This window comes from Hemiscyllium ocellatum, chromosome 29 (genome assembly GCF_020745735.1).
Source record: "Hemiscyllium ocellatum isolate sHemOce1 chromosome 29, sHemOce1.pat.X.cur, whole genome shotgun sequence".
NCBI classification, from domain to species: Eukaryota; Metazoa; Chordata; class Chondrichthyes; order Orectolobiformes; family Hemiscylliidae; genus Hemiscyllium; species Hemiscyllium ocellatum.
The window spans coordinates 39,268,555-39,289,084 of NC_083429.1; the positions used below are offsets into that span (position 1 = coordinate 39,268,555).

A 20,530-nucleotide genomic window follows, 5' to 3' on the forward strand; every position below is an offset into this window, starting at 1 on the left:
AGACACAGGGAGAATGTGCAAATTTCACACAGACACTGGCCTAAGGGTGGAATTGAACCCAGAGACCTGGCACTGTGAGGCAGCACTGTGAGCCACCTTGCCACCCCCAGCACAGTGAAGTTTTTTTTAAGTGTCAGGTCATCTGGACAGTAACTGAAATACCTAATTGCTCAGAAAGCATGTGACTGTGCTCCTATGCCTGGGAGAACCCCTCTAGTGTTAATTGATAAGATGCTTATACTGTTGTGTTTATCTCACAAAGTGAACAAAGATAATAGTTTATTTTTAACTTCAGAGTACAAGAAACAACTTTTAAGTTCAACCATGCTAGGGTTTATACACTTCTTACAACAGAAAGATGCTTCCTTGCCCTTAAACCAAAGAAAAACATATTAGTAATCAAGCATGGGTCAAAAGATAAGTAGCAGCAGGTCAGGCAGCATCCAAGGAACAGGAAATTCGACGTTTCAGGCAGGGCTTGATGAAGGGCTTATGCCCGAAACGTCAAATTTCCTGTTCCTTGGATGCTGCCTGACCTACTGCGCTTTTCCAGCAACATATTTTCAGCTCTGATCTCCAATGTCTGCAGACCTCACTTACTCCTCAAAAGATAAGTAAACTGCTTCTTTAAGAGTAAGAAGTCTTTTGCTCCCACAGTGTAAAGATTACATTCTCTGTTTCAATGATCTGATAGCTATGGAGAAACAAACAGCAAAGTGTAACTGTCTGTAAGATTTTGCTATAAATTAATAAATCAAATGAGCGATCACAAGCAACACTTCCACATGAGCTCACGAGCAGAAAGTTGTTCTTTAATGCATTTTATTTTTGCTGTTGGATCAGACAAATTTTGTCGCAAAAGAAACAAAATGGTCTTTGCAAAGTGCATTGCTTGGCATCAGCCTCATTGCAGGAGTTTCGCACTGGATCTTATTGTTTTCTCAGTGATTCCTTGCAGCAATGCCGGTTGACATGGGTGTAGCTGTGTATGTGCAGCCTGGATTGTAGAAAGAGGGACTTTTAAATTTTATTTTGGTTGGCAAATGTTGACCTTGCTTATTATACTCCTTTACCTGCACTTTTTTTTCCCTATAGACATTTACTTTTAGACTACTTTGTTCTATTACAGTTTATTTTCATTTTTGTATTTTGATTCCAGTTTCATTATACTTGTCACAACCAAATGAGCAGGATAAAAATTTCTCTGTTCCCTTTAAGATGGAAAGAAGAACTCTTGACAGGATAGTAAAGGCTGGGGTAAAAATGCCTTGTGTATGGGGCAGATGGTATGTCGTGGAAATGTTCTCAATTATAGATCTGTGACCTGGGCCAACATTCTGGAGGATATCATAATCTATCATAATCCCACCATGGATATTTGGTGAAATTTGAACTAATTAGAAGTATGGCATTTTTTAAAAATACGGTTTCGTTGTCATCATTAGGCTACTTTCAATTGTTGTAAAGATACATCTGCTTCATTAATGGATTTAAGGGAAGGAAATCTGCTTTCCTTACCCAGCCTGGCCTTCATATGGCTACAGATCCACAGCAGTATGGTTGAATCTTAACTTCCCATTGCTCAAATAAGAATGGACAATAAATGCTGGCCTAACCAAAGATGTACACATCCGAAGAACTCATTTTTATATAAAAAAAACTTGTCCTTAATGTACATTATTTCAGACTGTTCATAGAATCATTATAAATTCCCATGGTGTGGAAATAGGCTATTTAGTCCAACAAATCCACACTGATGCTCCAAAGAGTAACCCACCCAGATCCATTCCCCTACCCTAATACTCTTTCTTTAACCCTGACTAATGCACCTAACCTACACATCCCTGAATACTTCGGGCAATTTAGCATGACCAATTCAACTAACTTGCACATCTTTGGCTTTGGATTGTTACTGGGTATGTCAGCAGCTTTATCATATGTGTCTCTAAATGACATGATGTTTCATAGGGATGATTTAACTATAGCCGTGAACATTGCGATGCATCAAAATGCACAGCATGCATCAAAGCAGTCTGTCATCTGCCACAGATTCATTAAATGACTCTGACTTTGTTTGGAAAGGAACAGTACATTTGCCATCTGTATTGCAGAGAGGCATAGAGGAGAAATGCTATAAGAATAGCCTAAGATGAATTCTCAAAATTGACTTTGTCAAACTGACTGCTAGGACAGTAAAACAGGGCGGCATAGTGGCTAGCACTGCTGCCTCACAGCGCTGGGGACCCTTAGTTCAATTCCAGCCTCAGGCAACTGTCAGTCTGGAGTTTGCACGTTCTCCCTATGTCTGTGTGGGTTTCCTCCGGGTGCTCTGGTTTCCTTCCACAGTCCAAAGACGTGCAGGTTATGTGGATTGGCCATGCCAAATTACCCGTAGTGTCCAGGGATGTGTAGGCTAAAAGGATTCGCTATGGGATATATAGAGTTAGAGGAATAGGGTAGGTCCAGGTGGGATGCTCTTCCAAGGGTTGTTGTGGACTTGATGGGCCAAATGTCCTGCTTCCACACGATAATAAATTAACAGAACAGTCCTTCTGCAGTGTAGCAAACAAGAATTCAAGACCCCAAGAACAAAAGTCTCTAACAATGTACTTTAAATAAACCCCACATTAACTGGCTTCATATACAACCCTTTGGTTAATAAATTACTAAGAGTCTAGCAAGTAAACATGTAACCTGGCATGCTTAAGTGTTAGGTGATGAATTGTTTTGAAGGTCATGAGGGTAAAAACAGAGCTAAGCGAGTGGATTGACAATAAAAGAATCTGAACTCTTTGAACATGCATATCAACCTCATTAGGATTCAGTAGATTTCTTTGACCATGAAGGTTCAATTAGGTAGTGTTCTTGATGCTAAATTCTAACAATTTTTTGTCTTAGTTTAATTCAAGTTTTTGTAACGGCACATTTCATACCCCATACTGTTAACTATATACATGCATGTTCAAGTAATGTAGAATGCTGACTATATAACTAATGCAGAGAGAAACTACAGAGGTTAGAATTATAGTTGGTTTTATTTGACTTGTTCCGACATGGAGTCATTGAGATCTACGGCACAAAAAAGGCCATTCAGCCCATTGAGCCTACACCAGTCAAAAACAGCCACCTAACTATTCTAATCTCATTTTCCAGCTCTTGGCTCATAGTCTTGTTATGACACAACTCCTGTGCAGGTAAAGCTTGGTCTTCCTGGCCCTGAGGTAGGGATTCTACCGCAGTGCCACAAGGCCCTTTTTATATGTTAGGATTGTATACTTCTCTGTAATCCTGAAAAGTGTGAAGAGGATGCATTTTGCCAGGGCTACAGTGGCAAGGGAGTACACATTGAATGGTGGCAGCTTAGGATGTACACAGGATCAGAGAGTCCTTGGCATGTTTGTCAATTGACCTTTGAAGGCAGCAAAAGCATTGGTCAGATGGTTAGGAGGGCATATGGGATACAGATATTTGTTAGTCAAGGTAATAAATACAAGAACAAGAAGAGTATAATGGAGCTGTATATATCACATTAGGCCATAGCAGGAGTACAGTGCATAGTTCTGGTCATCATATTATAGGAATGATGGGATTACACAAGAGAAGGTATAAAGGTAATTCATGAGAATGATGCCTGGCTAGAGCATTTTAACTGTGAAGAGAGACAGGACAAGCTTCTTTTTCTTTCCTTAGGGCAAAGAAGGATTAGTCATAGAGATGTACAGTACAGAATCAGACCCTTTGGTCCAACTCATCTAAAATCTAGATCCATTTGCTAGCATTTGGCCCATATTCCTCTAAATCCTTCCTATTCCTCTACCCATATGATGCATTTTAAATGCTGTCATTGTATCAGCCTCCAACACTTTCTCTGATAGCTCATTCCATACATGCAATACTCTCCATACATGCAATACTCTCTGGATGAAAAAGGGGCCACTTAGGTCCCTTTTAAATCCTTCCCATATCACCGTAAACCTATTCCCTCTCGTTCTGAACTCCCCTACCCCAGGGAAAAGACCCTGAAAGTTTACTCTATCCAATCTCTTCATGATTTTATTACCCTCTATAAGGTCACCCCTCAGCCTCTGATGCTCCAGGGAAAACAACCCTAGTCTATTCAGCCTCTTCTTGTAGCTCAAACTCTCCAACTCTGGCAACAAATCTTATTGAAGTGTATAAAGTTCTGAGTGGCAGAGACAGGGTAGGTAGGCAAAAACATCTCCTTAGTAGAGGAGTCAATAATGACTGGGTAAAGTGAAGGAGGTTATAGGGGCTTTGAGGAAACTATTTTTCACTCGAGTGTTGTGGGTTCCTGGAGCTTGTTGTCTGAGCGCTATTTAAGCGCTATTTAGATGAGCACTTGGAATTCCATAGCATACAAGGCTACGGGCCAAGTACTGGGAAAATGGATTTAGAATAGATAGATGTTTGATGGTTGATACAAACCTAATGGCTGATGTGTCTTTTTCCATGCTGTAACAACATAATGACAAGCCAGATAATGGCACATATAAGTATGCCACTTGGATACCTAAAAATTCCCTGAAATCAGTGGAATTGTTTTGAGTCAGCTAGTCCAGGCACAGTTGTCAGTAGTCTGGTAGACATCTATGTTCTTGTATAGCTGGATGAAACTGCACTTGAATTATATTCCACCAGATTTAAAATTTAGATTTAAAAGGGACCTGAGGGGTTGTTTTGTTTTCACACAAGGGGTGGTTTGTACATGGAATGAACTGCCAGAGGAAGTAGTAGATACAGGTATAGTTACAACATTTTAAAAGCCATTTGGATAGGTACATGAATTGGAAGGTTTACAGGCATATTGGGCCAAAAACAGGCAAGTGAGACTAAGTTTAGTTTGAGAAACTTGGTTGACATAGACCTATTGGTCGAAAAACTGAAAATGTGTTGCTGGAAAAGCGCAGCAGGTCAGGCAGCATCCAAGGAGCAGGAGAGTGGATGTTTCGGGCATGAGCCCTTTTTCAGGAATTTGGATGCTGCCTGACCTGCTGCGCTTTTCCAACAACATATTTTCAGCTCTGATCTCCAGCATCTGCAGTCCTCACTTTCTCCTAGAAGATTTTAACCTACTGTGAATCCTCTTGCAAGGATGCCTTCCTTGAAGAAACTCTCTTCCTCCCTCTACAAGGATTTCAGGAGTCCCTCTCTCACTGCACACCCCAGGTCAATGGATGCTGCCTGACTTGCAGTGCTTTTCCAGCAGCACATTTTCAGCTCTGATCTCCAGCATCTGCAGTCCTCACTTTCTCCTATTGGTCCAAAAGGTCTGTTTCCGTGCTGTATGACTCTATAACTCTAAAAATGCGAAACCCAGACTAAAACTACCCTCTGGGAAAAGTGACAATAACTTATACTCTCTCTATTCAGGAAGGTTCTGAATTACATTATCACTTTCATTGGGTGGCACAGTGGCACAGTGGTTAGCACTGCTGCCTCACAGTGCCAGAGACTTGGGTTCAATTCCTGCCTCAGGTGACTGACTGTGTGGAGTTTGCACATTCTCTCTGTGTGGGTTTCCTCCCACAATCCAAAAATGTGTAGGTTAGGTGAATGGGCCATGCTAAATTGCCCATAGTGTTATGTGTAGGGGAATGGGTCTGGGTGGGTTGCGTGTCGGTGTGGACCTATTGGGCTGAAGGGCCTGGTTCCACACTGTTAGTAATCTAGTCTAATCTTATGTTCCTGATAGGAAAGTACCAGTGCAACCACAGTCTACCTTGGTAGCAACAGGAATCTATTGGAGCTTCATTTCAAAGGTTCAACTAGCTGATTTTAAAGCCTCAATAATGTAGGTCCTGACCTTTAACAGAAAGGAATAGATCAGAGATTTCAGTGGAATGGAACATCTGGGGGTTCAGGTGATTGGCACTTTTATCTGCAAGGGAAAGAGATTCCTAAAAAAGAACACTTAATTACAACCTGTTGAGTAATACTTCCTTGTCAGAACAAATAACAGACAGTGAGAATCCCTACACAGAGACAAAACAAATAGTACTTATTCTTCAGGAAACTGAGCAGTAAGGGTCTAACTGTCTACTTCAAAAGAAATAGTCTACTATTCAAACTTGCAACACATCTGCATGATTTCCTTTGAAGTTCACTATTTGTAAAAAAAACTTCCATAATTGAGCATGCTGCTATTTTCTTTGAAGTGATGCACTATTTTTCAATGTCTAAAGTAGGATGGCCTAGACATATATCTAAGAAAAACCACAGGCTTTTAAATTCATCTACATCCACGTCTATCTAATTTGTAATATAATCAAACTCTATCAATTGATCATTGACAAATGGTTAACTTAAACATGCATGGTTTGTCAATATTAATGTATTTATTTCCTATAGGCCTCAAGTTAAGTGCCTGTACAGTACATAATATTTGACTCAGAATGATAGATAGAATTCTTCCTTGTTGCACAATTTTAGCTTGTTTACTTTCTAATTTATGACTATATTTCAGGCTTACATGGGTAATGAAAGGAAAAAGAAAATCCAATCCTAGATTAAGTTGTACTTTGATATTAAACATACCACGAGTCAATTTCAGGTGATAAGTTTGATACAGCAACAAGTCTAATATAGAAGCTAATTTTAAAATGTATATTTAAAAGCGCACATGTATAGTTGCCCTGTCGACTAAACCAGTCAATTTTATTGCCTTTCTTGAGCTTAACTTTTGTACATCTTGGCATGAATCATTTGCATAGGGAAATCAGATTGATTAACTCCCACTATAATGACATTGCTTAGTGTCTATTATTAATTGTTTGTCTAAATTGACAATCATCCTTAATGAGCTCAAGTCACTTAGATTTATCCATATGTTAGTCAGGCACCATGAAATATTTGATTTCATTCTGGATAACAGATAAAGCAAATTAAAAGTAGTGAACATTGGGAACAACTTAATCCACAGTTAGATTACTTAGAGTGTGGAAACAGTCCATTCAGCCCAACAAGTCCACACAGACCCATTCCCTTACACTTAACACTACAGGCAATTTAGCATGGCCAATTCACCTAACCTGCACATTTTTGGATTGTGGGAGGAAATCCATAGAGACACAGGGAGAATGTGCAAACTCCACACGGAGAGTCGCCTGGGATGGGAATTAAACTCAGGTCTCTGGTGCTGTGAGGTAACAATGCTATCCACTGTGCCACCATACCACCCCAGATTGTGTGGAAGAATGGAAAAGGAAAAAGAAATATTGATGACAAAGTTAATTCAATTGGGGACACAAAAAGTAATTAATATTGTTTCATTTTCAATTTAGGATGATAAGAGGTGATTATTTCTTAAATGACTGCAGTAATCCATTTGTGTTTTAATAAGAACCTTTTCTTTGTGATCTGGCAATGTGTACAGTCATTCCCAAAGTCATCACAAATGAAAAAGAATTCAGTAAACTATCTAATGCTTCCATATGCTCGAAACGTCGAATTCTCTATTCCTGAGATGCTGCCTGGCCTGCTGTGCTTTGACCAGCAACACATTTTCAGCTGTGATCTCCAGCATCTGCAGACCTCATTTTTTACTTGTCTGATAAAGCCAGGCTTAAAGAATAAGCTTACCAGTTTTTGCACCTGACAAGAAAATAACTGTTCATTGTGAACATTTTTTAAGCAGTGGGAAAAAGGAAATATGAATTCCAATTTCTAACTAATGGCTTAAACTCTACCCCTTTTAAATATCCCCCTCCACAAATTGACAACTGGAGATAAAGAAGAATATTCAGAGTTGGGGGAAAGTGAGGGAAAAACACAATTATATTGCATTGGTCTGGTCCACAGGATTTCGAATTGTTTTCTCTTGCTTCTTTTTGAGTCTTCAATATTGACACAAAGTTGTTTGCACACTGATGTGCGGTCTTTTACTCACTTAAGAATTAGGCTTTTCAATGTCTCAAAGTTAATTTAGAAGATAATCCCTTCATTGTGCATATTTGTTTCAAGACTAAATCAATTTGTTTCAAAAGGATTTAATCAAACCACGCTTTCTTGAGTTAGCCAATGAGTAAGTTTATTTGTTTCTAAATAATAGTGCAACACCTGCACAGATTAGAAATGAAAATTTAGTTCAAAAGAAAGTTAAAACTACGTGATACATAGGTCAGTTTGTATTGTTTGGGAAGGTAATAAAGATATTGTTAGTTAAACTGTTCTATCAGAATTTTGGACTTGGCAGGATAATGGAAATTCTTACAAGGGAACTTGTTTCCTTTTTGATGGTGATTCATGGAAAGTACGCAGAATGAAAGTTTGATTTTCTCTTTTTCTGTCTCCATTTGACTAGCTAGCTGGCTTCCAACACACAGTAATTTAGATATTGAGATAAATGCAAGGTGCTGCATTTTGGGAAAGCAAATCTGAGCAGGACTTACACACTTAATGGTAAGGTCCAAGGGAGTCATAGAGTCATAGAGATGCACAGCACGGAAATAGATCCGTCAGTCCAACTCGTCCATGCTGACCAGATATCCTAACCTGATCTAGTCCCAGTTGCCAGCACCTCTAACCCCTTCCTATTCGTATACCCATCCAAATGCCTCTGAAATGTTGCAATTGTACCAGCATCCACCACTTCCTCTGGCAGCTCATTACATATACAAACAACCCTCTGTGTGAAAACGTTACCCCTTAGGTCTCTTTTATATCTTTCCCCTCTCACCCTAAACCTATGCCCTCTAGTTCTGGACCCACCCACCCTGGGGAAAAGACTTTGTCTATTTACCCTATCCATGCCCTTCATGATTTTATAAACCTCTGTAAGGTCGCTCCTCAGCCTCCGACACTCCAGGAAAAACAACCCCAGCCTATTTAACCTCTCTCTATAGCTCAAATCCTCCAACCCTGGCAACATTCTTGTAAATATTTTCTGAGCCCTTTCAAGTTTCACAACATCCTTCCAATAGGAAGGAGACCAGAATTGCATACAATATTCCAAAATTAACCTAACCAACATCCTGTACAGCTGCAACATGACCTCCCAACTCCTGTACTCAATACTCCGATCAATAAAAGAATGCATACCAAGCATCTTCTTCACTATCCCATCTACCTTTGACTCTATTTTCAAGGAGCTATGAACCTGCACTCCTAGATCTCTTTGTTCAGCAACACCCCCTAGGACCTCATCATTAAGTGTACAAGTCCTGCTGGGTTTACTTTTCCAAAATGCAGAACCTCGCATTTATCTAAATTAAATTCCATCTGCCACTCCTCAGCCTCATCTGATAAAGATGCTCTTGTAATCTGAGGTAACCTCTTCGCTGTCTACTACTCTTCCAATTTTGGTGTCATCTGCAAACTTAAACTATACTTCTTATGTTCACATCCAAATCATTTATATAAATGATAAAAAGTAGTGGACCCAGCACTGATCCTTGTAGCATTCCACTGGTCACAGACCTCCAATCTGAAAAACAGCCCTCCACCACCGCCCTCTGGAGTGTTGTTGAACAAAGAGACCATGGAGTGCAGGTTCATAGCTCCTTGAAAGTAGCATTGCAGGTAGATAGGATAGTGAAGAAGGCGTTTGGTATGCTTTCCTTTATTGTTCAGACTATTGAGCATAGGAGTTGGGAGGTCATGTTGCAGCTGTACAGGAAGTTGCTTAGGCTACTTTTGGAATATTGCATGCAATTCTGGTCTCCTTCCTATTGGAAGGTTATTGTGAAACTTGAAATGGTTCAGAAAAGATTTCCAAGGATGTTGCCAACGTTGGAGGAAATGAGCTATAGGCTGGGGCTGTTGGCCCTGGAGTGTTGGAGGCTGAGGGGTCACAGTATAGTGGTTTATAAAATCATGAGGGGCATGGATAGGATAAATAGACAAAGTCTTTCCCTGGGATGGGGGAGTCCATAACTCGAGGGCATAGATTTAGGGTGAGAGGGGAAAGATATAAAAGAGACCAAAGGGGCAACATTTTCATGTAGAGGGTGGTGCGCGGATGGAATGAGCTGTCAGAGGAAGTGGTGGATGTTGGTACAAATCCAACATTTAAAAGGCATCTGGATGGATCTATGAATAGAAAGGGTTTGGAGGGATAGGGACTGGGTGCTGGCAACTGGGACTAGATTAGGTTGGGATATCTGGTCAGCATGGATGAGTTGGACTGAAGGGTCTATTTCTGTGCATCTCTATGACTCTAAGAGAATCTATTACCTATAACACAGGGGTGAGGAACAGACTGCTTCTCAACTGTGACCTCTTGTAGCACTTTTTTTTTGTTTTTGATGCTATCTTTGAATCCTTCAGAGACAAATTGTAAATTTTTTTCTTTCAAGTTCTTCTTTCTTGTGAGAATATACTTCTGAGTATTCTAAAATATCTCCTCTAAGCTTTTAATATTTACTGATCTACCATGATCTAACAATTTACTAAAGCCAGTTCTACCATCATTCCTCCATAATTGCCATCATTTAAGTTTAATACACTCATTTTAGATCCACTTTTTTACCTCCCCTGAAATTTTATGTGATTTTAAACATTCCATCATCACTGCTACCCAGGGGTGCTTTCACTATGAGATCATTAGTTAATCTCGTCCTATTGAACATTATCGCAATCAATATAGCCAGCTCCCTGGTTGACTCCAGGATATGCTGTTCTAAGAAACTGTCCCACAACCACCTGATGAAGGAGTGGCGCTCCAAAAGCTAGTGCTTCCACTTAAACCTGTGGGACTATAACCTGGTGTTGTGTGATTTTTAACTTTTTCCCAAAAATGCTCCACAAACTCATTATCTAACCTACCTTTCATAATTCAATTCATCCAATTTACATACAAATTAAAATTACCAGCGATTATTGTCATACCTTTTCCATAAACTCTCACTATTTAATCTTGCATGTCCTTTCCTGTCATGAAACTATTAGTTCAGGGCTAACTTATCACTTCAAAAGGCAACTGTCCAACTCTACTATTTCTCTTCTAAAACCAAATGATTCTACACTCACCCCATCGTACTAGTCTAATACTTTTTGTTAGCAGAATTTCACTTCTACCTTTTGCTTATTTCCTATCCTTCCTAAGTGTTATGTTCCCATTAAATATCCAGATCCCAATCTTTGTTTTGGATTTTTGATGCCAAATTCCTCATGATAAACTTCTACTTTTAAAAGTTTTATTTTACTTCCATTTTAATTCTAATCATTATCATTTCTTTTCACTGTTTGTAGAGGTAAGTTAAAAGTGAAGAGATTGAATTTTCATCAAATTCCTGCCTCATTGTGCTTGAGTATGTCAATGTGATTGGTTCTTACCTGCTTACTTAAATCATTGCTGTTGCACACCAAGGCATTCCCTTTACTTGGACCGAGAATTAAACTGTCATCAGAAAAAGGAAACATACATCACCAAAATTACTAGATTGTTGCAGAAAGTTCACTTTAAGGTTAGCAGCAAGATCCCTTGCTTTGCTACAGATTGTAAGATCTGGGCTATCATATTCAAATGTTGGAAAATACCATCTCCTCTGAATCAAAGCAAAACACTAAAAGTTGAGTTTACCCAATGTCCCTGAGGTAACTTTGGCCGATTAGTACAGAAAAAACTTGCTTTACAGACTTTCTTTGGAGTTTCCCACAAAGTTAGTGCCAGTGTTGCTTTGGACTACAAGGAAAAGCCACAGCTTTTGTGCTTTTTCTAGTCCAAATGCTTCTCCATATTCATTACCGGTCTCACAGTTCACCAGATCAAATATAGAGATTGCTAAGTGAATGGTACTATTTGTGCTTGAACTATTATCTTTGGCTCAATATATCCTATAGTATTCAAACTTTATTATTTTTATTAGATGTTGCAAGCCTCAGATCAAGAAATAAAAAGTTCAAAACAATGGTCACACAAATCCTAAACACAATCAGTACTCCCTGTACACCCATTCTGCAAAATGACTTATCTTGAAAAAAATGTCCAAATTGTAATGTCCAATTGTGGGTCTGGCAAAACATCTGGCCAATAACGTTTCTAGGATTTAAAGCAGTATAAAATAATTTTAAAAATCATGACTCAAAAGGCAAAAATCCTTAAACGCCAGAGAATTTTATGTCGATATCATCACAGTAAATTAATACCTTATTTTGGATATGGAAACGGGAGATAGCTGGGACCATGAATTAAACATTAAAGCACAGAGGATTAATTGACTATAAAAATGTAAAACAATCCGTGTTACAGTTATAGAGCAGGTCAGAAGAATCTATAAACAAAAAGAGTTTCACATGTCTACCCTTCATCTGAACGGAAGAGGCTCTGAGATTAAAGACTGTACACAGAAAATGTCATAACCTGTTGCTTCTCTTTTCAGATTCTATCTGAGCCTGCTGTGAATCTCCAGCACCTTCTGTCCTTATTCCTTAGATAAATTATCACAAGAAAAGGTCAATGATAGTTTCTGGAAATTAGGCAAGCAATAAATTGCTTATGGCCGTAAATGTTACTTACATCAGTGTGTTCCACCTTTTTTTATGCAACATACCCATTATGCAATATGTTATCTGTAGCTTTAGACTCCCTAACACTGAAAGAAGATAAGACAGATTGATGGTGGATGCTGTACTCTTCCAGTACCTCACTAGATGTTTACGCTGGAGCTTGAAAATTGCTAAGATGACCGTGGCAATTGGCTCTCAAAGAGGGCTTCTGAGGTTCAATAGTAGAAATAAAATGTTAGCTGCAATCCCTTGGTTGTCTAGATATCAGAATTTGCCAAGGCATGCATTACGAACAGAATGTTGAGATCCAAACTAAGTACAATAGATAAAGAAGGATGCAAAATTATTCAGTGCAGAGTGAATGAGAAAATTTCCATGAAAAGTTACAATGTCTCCTCCCCCTTTAGATACCTTACACCTTTCAGGACTCAACATTGGCATTCCACAATTTCAGATCATGAAAACCTCCTTCTTTGTTTATTACTTACCCCTCAACTCCAGATCCTGTGATAAAATGAATTGTTTTCAGAACACATTTTCAACTGCTCATAATCCCCATTGTCATAAATCTCTCTCTCTTCTCCACCCCTGTCATCAATATGAAATTCACTTTTTCCTCACTGCTATCAGTTCTGAAGAAGGGTCATGCTGGACTCAATGTTAACTCTGTTTATCTCTCAACAGATGCTGTCAGAATTTGGTTTCCCCAGCAATTTCTCTTGTTTGTTATCCAAACATGTGATTGGAAATGGAATGAGTCATATGCTAAATATTGCCAAGTCAGTAATCTTAAAGTAAACATACTCAGGTGATCTATAACACCATATGAAGAATCCATTAAACAGCAAAATTAAATGGGTGTTGTTTTTATTGAATTAGACATATTCTGGGGGAACAAGTATTGCAAAATAAATACAAACGCTTTGATTTATTGATTTTTTTTAATTTTAAAGAATCATTTAACTTTTGAAGTATAATGATCCCCACTCCTATAAGACCACAACATGCTACATGCTACAAGAGTCCATCATTAGGATAAATTTGTTGGAGCAGTTTGGATGAAGACCAATTATGCTCCTATTGTGCACAAAACTTCTTTAATATATTAATAGCTAAAGCACGAATTATTCTTGAGCATTAGTTGACCTGAGCTTAGGACCAAATGAAATGTTTGAGAAATCCCTGGGTGGCTATGATGCTATGATATAATGATCCTCCTCGAATCTGAATATTTGTTTGTGACATGTTCATAATCTATATGTATTTGTGGAATGGCTATTATCAGTTGTTAAAAAATAATTATATGTTGAAATCCTGCACCTAAAAAATAGAGAGCCAATGCATCTGCAAAGGTTAACTGGACTAGACTGGTACATGGCTGAGGGAAATTGTGTTGTATAAATTACAGTATACAACCAGTGTGACAAATTATAAGGGAAACAACATTTTTTTTGCTTATTTCTGGCATAAAGTAAACCAGAGCAAAGTGGATAGAATGGGGTGAAATATATGAACATACAAGTGTTTCTCGTGTGTTTCGTCAATGCGAACTGGCTGTAGCACAATTGACAAATAGTGCACACTGTTTGGATGGCATGATCTTTTTACTGCACAGGTATAGCGATTTTCTGGAGCAATTTTCTATAGGGCAAGGCTGCACAGGAATGTAACCATCACGGTATACCAGAAATATCTGTACAAACAAGGAACAGGAGTAGTACACGCAGCCTCTCAAGCCTGCTTTGCTATTTAATAAGATCTAGGCAAATCTGACTGCACCCCATTCCTGTATAACCTGGAAGATATTTTTCTCCCTTGCTCATCAAGAGTTAAAAATAGTCCAATGGTTCAACAGCCTTTCAGAAGAGATTCATGACCCTCTGTTGCCACATCTCTGTTTAAAGTGAGTGACCCCTCATTTTTCAACAATGATTGTTAATTCCAAATATAGCTCAGAAGATCAGGAAATTTGAATAGACACACAAAATATTGTATAAACTCAGCAGCATCCATGGTGTGAGAAGCAGTTAACTTTTCAAGTCCAGTATAACTTCTTTCAATCATTCTCAGTTCTGATTCACAACATTAACTCTATTTCTTTCTCCACATGATGCCAGATATGCTGAGTTTCTCCAGTACTTAGTTAGTTTTTGATTCCCAGCAACCACAGTATTTCACCTTTATTTTAGGAAGTTTGTTATCTAAGTGTGCTACACTTGAAATAACCTGTATCCATATTTTGTCTTATTGTATGTTTGTGTTGTATTAAGATTCAGGTCAGATTCCACCGACCCAACTTGCCAATGTCCCCTTGGCAATGGTATCTTGCAGACTATATTGGCTGAGAAAAAGTCTTCAGATTCTAATTTACTGAAAAAAATGACTATCATACATTAATTAGAAAGTAAATAATGCAATATACATTGTTTCCAAGTTACTTGTAATGATGTTGAATCATGTTATTTACAGGGGAGGACCACAATATTTTATTAAAATGTTTATTTTGTGATAAATTCATTTTCAGCTGTCTCAGCAAAATTGGACCAGGTTATTACTTTTTAACATATTGATTTAAAGAACATAATGTAAAATGATTTATAGTCTTGTTCAGGTTTGGGGAAGCTTTACAGATTTTGAAAATACAAGTAATTTTTTATCAGAAAGTTTAGATTGCAACCATATGCAACCTATGTGTTTCGAGTACAATTTCCCAATGTGGAGAAGCCACCCTATATAATGTTTAAGGACTGATGCATACAATGCATTTTCCTGTTACTGATACAACATAAATTCATGAAATTGTTTTGAAATGACTAAATTAAAATTGAATAAAGACATTCCCCAACCATTCAGATCAGAATAATCTCACAGTAATGTTACTTCAACATTGCAGGTTCAGTCTTCTCAGAAATGTGGTTGTAATGGTCTTGGCATTACGTCCAAACTGGACAAAGTAGAGACTTTCGAAGATACGTATCCATTGTACGATATGTGCTTTGCCTCAATGCCTAAATCCAATTCTGCTCACTTCAGACTGACTACAATGGAAGCTATCCCACTGTGCAACATATCAATTTATTTTTAAATACAAGAGACAAATTAACAATTGCTAACATTTATCTTGGTTTCTGGGTTACAAAAGTTTGTTGATTTAAAACATTCCAAAATGCTGCTTCCTCCAGTTAGATTTTGTCCCATATTTATGAAATTAGACCTCCTGTTGAGTTCCAAGACTCCCACTGGGTTTGAGCTGTTTAGGCCAAAGAATTGTGAGCAATTGCCATCGTAAATACAAATCCTGGATTCCAGCTTTTGATCAGAATCTGGTTGATTTATCTGTACAGACGTAAAACTTCAGTCACCCTGTCAGTCCATAAAACCATTTTTGTTTTTTTTTGGAAACCACAATATTTCTGCCTTCTTTCATTTATGGATATGGCAAAAGAATTTGCAAATTTTCCCTTTTTTATGCAACTTATTCTCCTCTCTTGAAGGCATTTATTTCGGTACAGTTCCTTGCCTCCCCTATTTTAATGTTTGACCATAGGCAATGATTGTTGACAAACTAACAACTTGAAGCTCTCCTCAACCAATATCCATTTCAGCTGAGCCAGTGATGACAGAAAGTAAGCAGTCAATGCTAAAGTGACAACTCAGCTAATTCATTCTACTCTGTCAGCATGAATCCTGATGGAGCCTCCCTCATGACAATATCTTTCCATCCCTCCTGGATTATTTCCCAGTAGTTTCTCAAAACATTTTACATTTTAAATATCATAAAATGTGCTCATTTTATTCTTTAAATTAAACCACATAAAGCCATTTTATATATTAATATATTATATTAATATAAACAGAGCCATTTTCAAGCATGTATGAATTGTTATATTTCAAGGATATATAATCTATTAGCATGTGAACAGCATACATTCTGCATGACTGTTAATAATATGATTACGGAGATGGTTTTGTAGTGCAATCGTAGTGTCTTTGCCCCTGACCAGGAAGCCAGCATTCAAGTCTCACCAGGTCCTGAGGTGTGTAATAGTACCTGTGAACAGAATGATTGGAAAAATAGGTTACATTTTTAAAAAATGATTATGAAGGTAACCCCTGCCCCATTCGCATTCCAATTTACCTCACATATTTGTCTTTCATTATACTTTCTGTCTTTATTCATTAAAAAAAACCCTGCGCATCTGAAACTTGTGACATCAGCTAATTTAATCACAAATAATTCTTAAACTTTGAGCTGGTGACGTGAATAAAGAATGACAAAGAAATCAGTGTCTACATGGAGGGCAGCAATAACGAATGACACAACCAACATATTGCAAAGCAAAAATGCGTTCCTGCAAAAATAAAGATGCAAAAGATGCATCAAGGGGAAGTGTATATTATTTTAGGAGATCCGGTGGTTACGATGACTGAACTTAATACTGAGGCTAAAAGGCTGCAATCTGGTAAATCGAACAATGAGGTGCTAAGCCTGAAGATTTTACATGCTATCATTGTATATCTTGATAAATTTAATATTCCAACTAATAGTATATTACTCCAGGATAGCTGGTTCCTACTGTGTACAGCAATTTAGAATTGTTTTCAAAGATGCTGCATAATTAATTACATTAATTGGTACTAATATGGATCCTTAGCATTAAGGAGGTATCCCTTGAGGAAGTGAAAATAGCATTTTTTAAAAGAAAATATATTGAGTAATTGTATAACACAATCTGTAATGCAATCTAAAACATTACAAGATTTGTGTTAAAATCACACACTTTTCAAAAACATATGGAATTGCAATTAAGATTTCAATTCTCTGCAGGAATTAAGAAATTAAAGGATTTTTTTAACAAACTCCTCATGGAAATGTGTGCCTTTAACTGTCCTTCCTTTTCATTTTAAAACTGTGCATTTTGCCAGATAACCTCTTAGAATATCAGGTCAACAGTAACACACAGTACCATGGAATTTGAGACGCATGTTTAAGGGTGCTATAAAGAGGGTTCCCAAGGTCACTGGGCATGTAGTTCTTTTCTCTATTATGCAGACTCAAGTTACACAAGGCAAACTATCCTCCAGGTATAAAAGAGAATTAGCAAACCATGGAAGCAGGTTGTTTGGTGTGTCATCTAAATGACTAGTAAACACGATGGGCGAACTAATCTGTTGATTAAAACCACAGAAACCAGTGTAAAATGCAACAGATGTAAAAGATTCAATTGTGGTGCTAACTGATTAAAATGTTTGCTTCGTAAAATAGAAGCATTTAAAAACTTACAGGATAGAAATGAGCACTTGTCTTTAATTAGGTAACAGCAAAATGCCATGCCAAAAATGCATCCAAAAGATGCATCGTGGGATGGCACGGTGGCTTAGTGTTTAGCATCGCTGTCTCATAGCAACAAGGACCCAGGTTCAATTCCAGCCTCAGTTGACTGTCTGTGTGGAGTTTGCACATTCTCTCCGTGTCTGCACAGATTTCTTTCAGGTGCTTTAGTTTCCTCCCACAGTCCAAAGATGTGCAGGTTAGGTGGATTGGCCTTGTTAAGTTGCCCATAGTGTCCAGGGATGTGTAGGCTAAATGAAATGCAGGGTTACAGGAATGGGGTGGGTCTGAGTGGGACGGTCTTTAGAGGGTTGGTATGAATTGGATGGGCTGAATGCTTCCACCCTGAAGAGATTCTATGATTCAAAAGAACAATTTCATATTCTAATAAAGAGATTACAATGAAAGCCATCTTTAAGTGGAATTTAACATGTCCCACACCTGTTATGAGTTGTGGTAAAGGAATATTTGTTCAAAGTCAATAAATAGTAGAATATTGTGTGAAAGCTGTCTCTTTGGCTATCATCAAATAAAATTCAAAGGCAAGTTTACATGATACCATCAAATGCTCCCTCAATACCTAGGGAGACCATTCTAATACAATCTTATAATATTGGACACAATGAGAAATTCACCCTTGAATATCTGATTTATCTCTTATTTCTAATGGTAAAATTCCAGTTGGTAGAAATGGATCAACTGATGTAAAGTGAGAAAATGCAATAAGAATTTTGGATGCCAAGGAATTCACCTGATTCCATAATGCACCATAAAAAGTTATTGAAAAAGCAGAATATTATGGTTGTTGGAACTCTGAAATAAAAAACAAAAATGTTAGAAATGCCCTATGCCACCATCCAGAAATGTTAATCCTGTAGATAGGTGCTGCCCGAGGCTGAGATTTTCCAGAATTTTCTGGTTTTATTGTTAGAAACTGTGGACTTAGCAACTATCATTCCTTGTTCTTGCGCATAATGCTAACAATCTCATTAGAGTTCAAAGCTCATCAGTTGAAAGTCTGCTAATTTGGAAAATCCGCAAGTTATGATATGTACAAACCGTGCAATCATTTTTTCGCTGAAACTTTAGTTCAGTTCTGGAAGATCAACAGATAAATGCCAACTGTACGTCTTGATACCAGCTTTGCAAACATTCTGTCAAAACTCTGTTAAATCAACCACATTAGGACTCCCCTGTTTTATGTGCTCAAGGAGCTATGGATCAAGAATTGCTTTGTTCAACCACATGAAGACACACAACAGAAACCCAATTCTGAGTGGAATTAAAGGACAGTCAATAACAATAATAAATGCAAGGGATTTCCTAAAGTAAGACTTCAAGCCTATCTCATGGGATATCCACAATACAGAACAATTACAGCAGAATGATATATCATATTGGTCATTGAGAAAATCAATATTTTCATTAAATTTCCTACTGACCTGGAAAAGCTACAGAATATCAATATCAAGGTTCAGCGAGGAGTAATAGATCATTGGTGTCCCTATAGCTATTAAGTCATCAAAGAATTTCAATTGATCAATGCACTATTGACTATTGATGTTCATTCTTCTTGCAGGTTTCTGTCAGGCACATTGGTAATAGTTATATTGTTATCATTCTAAGTTACTGATTTTTATCACTTTTTTTGAAGGATAACTCAACAATAGACTCAAGACATAGGACATAGGACAGTACAGCACAGAACAGGCACTTCAGCCCACGATGTTGTGCCACATGGTTCCTCAATTCCCAAAATCCTCAAGCAGTCTACAGACATCATTTGACCCCTGCAGTTACTGGAACCATCATAGGCATCTTGAGGCAATGTGCCAAATTTATTTCAGAACAACCCATTTGGGTCTCCAAGTTTACTATCATAACCTTATAATGACACAGCTCTGACTAAGGCGATGAAAAGAAAGCTGTAATTTAGGCCAATGTAGGGTAGCTGAAAATATGTTGCTGGAAAAGCGCAGCAGGTCAGGCAGCATCCAAGGAACATTCCTTGGATGCTGCCTGACCTGCTGTGCTTTTCCAGCAACACATTTTCAGCGCTGATCTGCAGACCTCACTTTCTCCTCAATATAGGGTAGCAGTCAATGTACCTTATAAGATTTATCCCACGCACTGTTAATCAAACGCATTCAGCTAAGTGTGTTTTATCCTTTAATGAACCCTCTTTGCAACATGCAATTAATCAAGTAACTGCCATGTCTCAATACCACTCACATCACAGATCCTTTGAAATATTCTCTCTTTTTTATTCAAAGTTGGATAAAACAGATTGTATTGTCTTACTGTTCTTTATTTATGGCTTTAATTTGGAGAGCAATGGAACAAAAAGTGCAATTATAAAGTTTCATTGGCAATGCTGCATTCATCCCAAATTTGAAGAAGACCTTAATTTAGTTTGGATAGTGCACTGGCCAAAAGCAGGCGAGGAATGGGGACTGTTAATGAAATTATTGAACTGGGGCTCAGCTGCCACTATTAAGATCCCAGTGAGATTTATGTTTAAAGTAGTGCTGCCACACTTACTTACCAAAAGCTCTGATGTATTGTATACAATAATAAACAGAAGCTGGTCATTTCCATTTCTGGATAAAGGGCGCTCACATAGAATACTCACAAATATGGGAATACTTTTGCTGACAATTTATGTGAACTTTTAATATTCAGCTTTGTAAAGGTTTTTAAGCTGTGGTTGAATAATGTTCTGAAAACTTAAAT

General features: G+C 37.9%; 1 long non-coding RNA gene across 1 annotated transcript in view; it reads right to left on the bottom strand.

Moving 5' to 3' along the window:
- LOC132829697 (uncharacterized) overlaps window positions 1-13,045 on the bottom strand; it is a 29,522-nt gene extending 16,477 nt beyond the window's left edge. Inside the window, exons 1-2 of the long non-coding RNA XR_009646257.1 lie at window positions 12,954-13,045; window positions 11,293-11,356 (exon numbers count right to left, since the gene is read on the bottom strand). This is a non-coding gene — a long non-coding RNA (uncharacterized LOC132829697). The remainder of the gene's footprint in view (window positions 1-11,292; window positions 11,357-12,953) is intronic.
- Window positions 13,046-20,530: the final 7,485 nt, after the last annotated feature.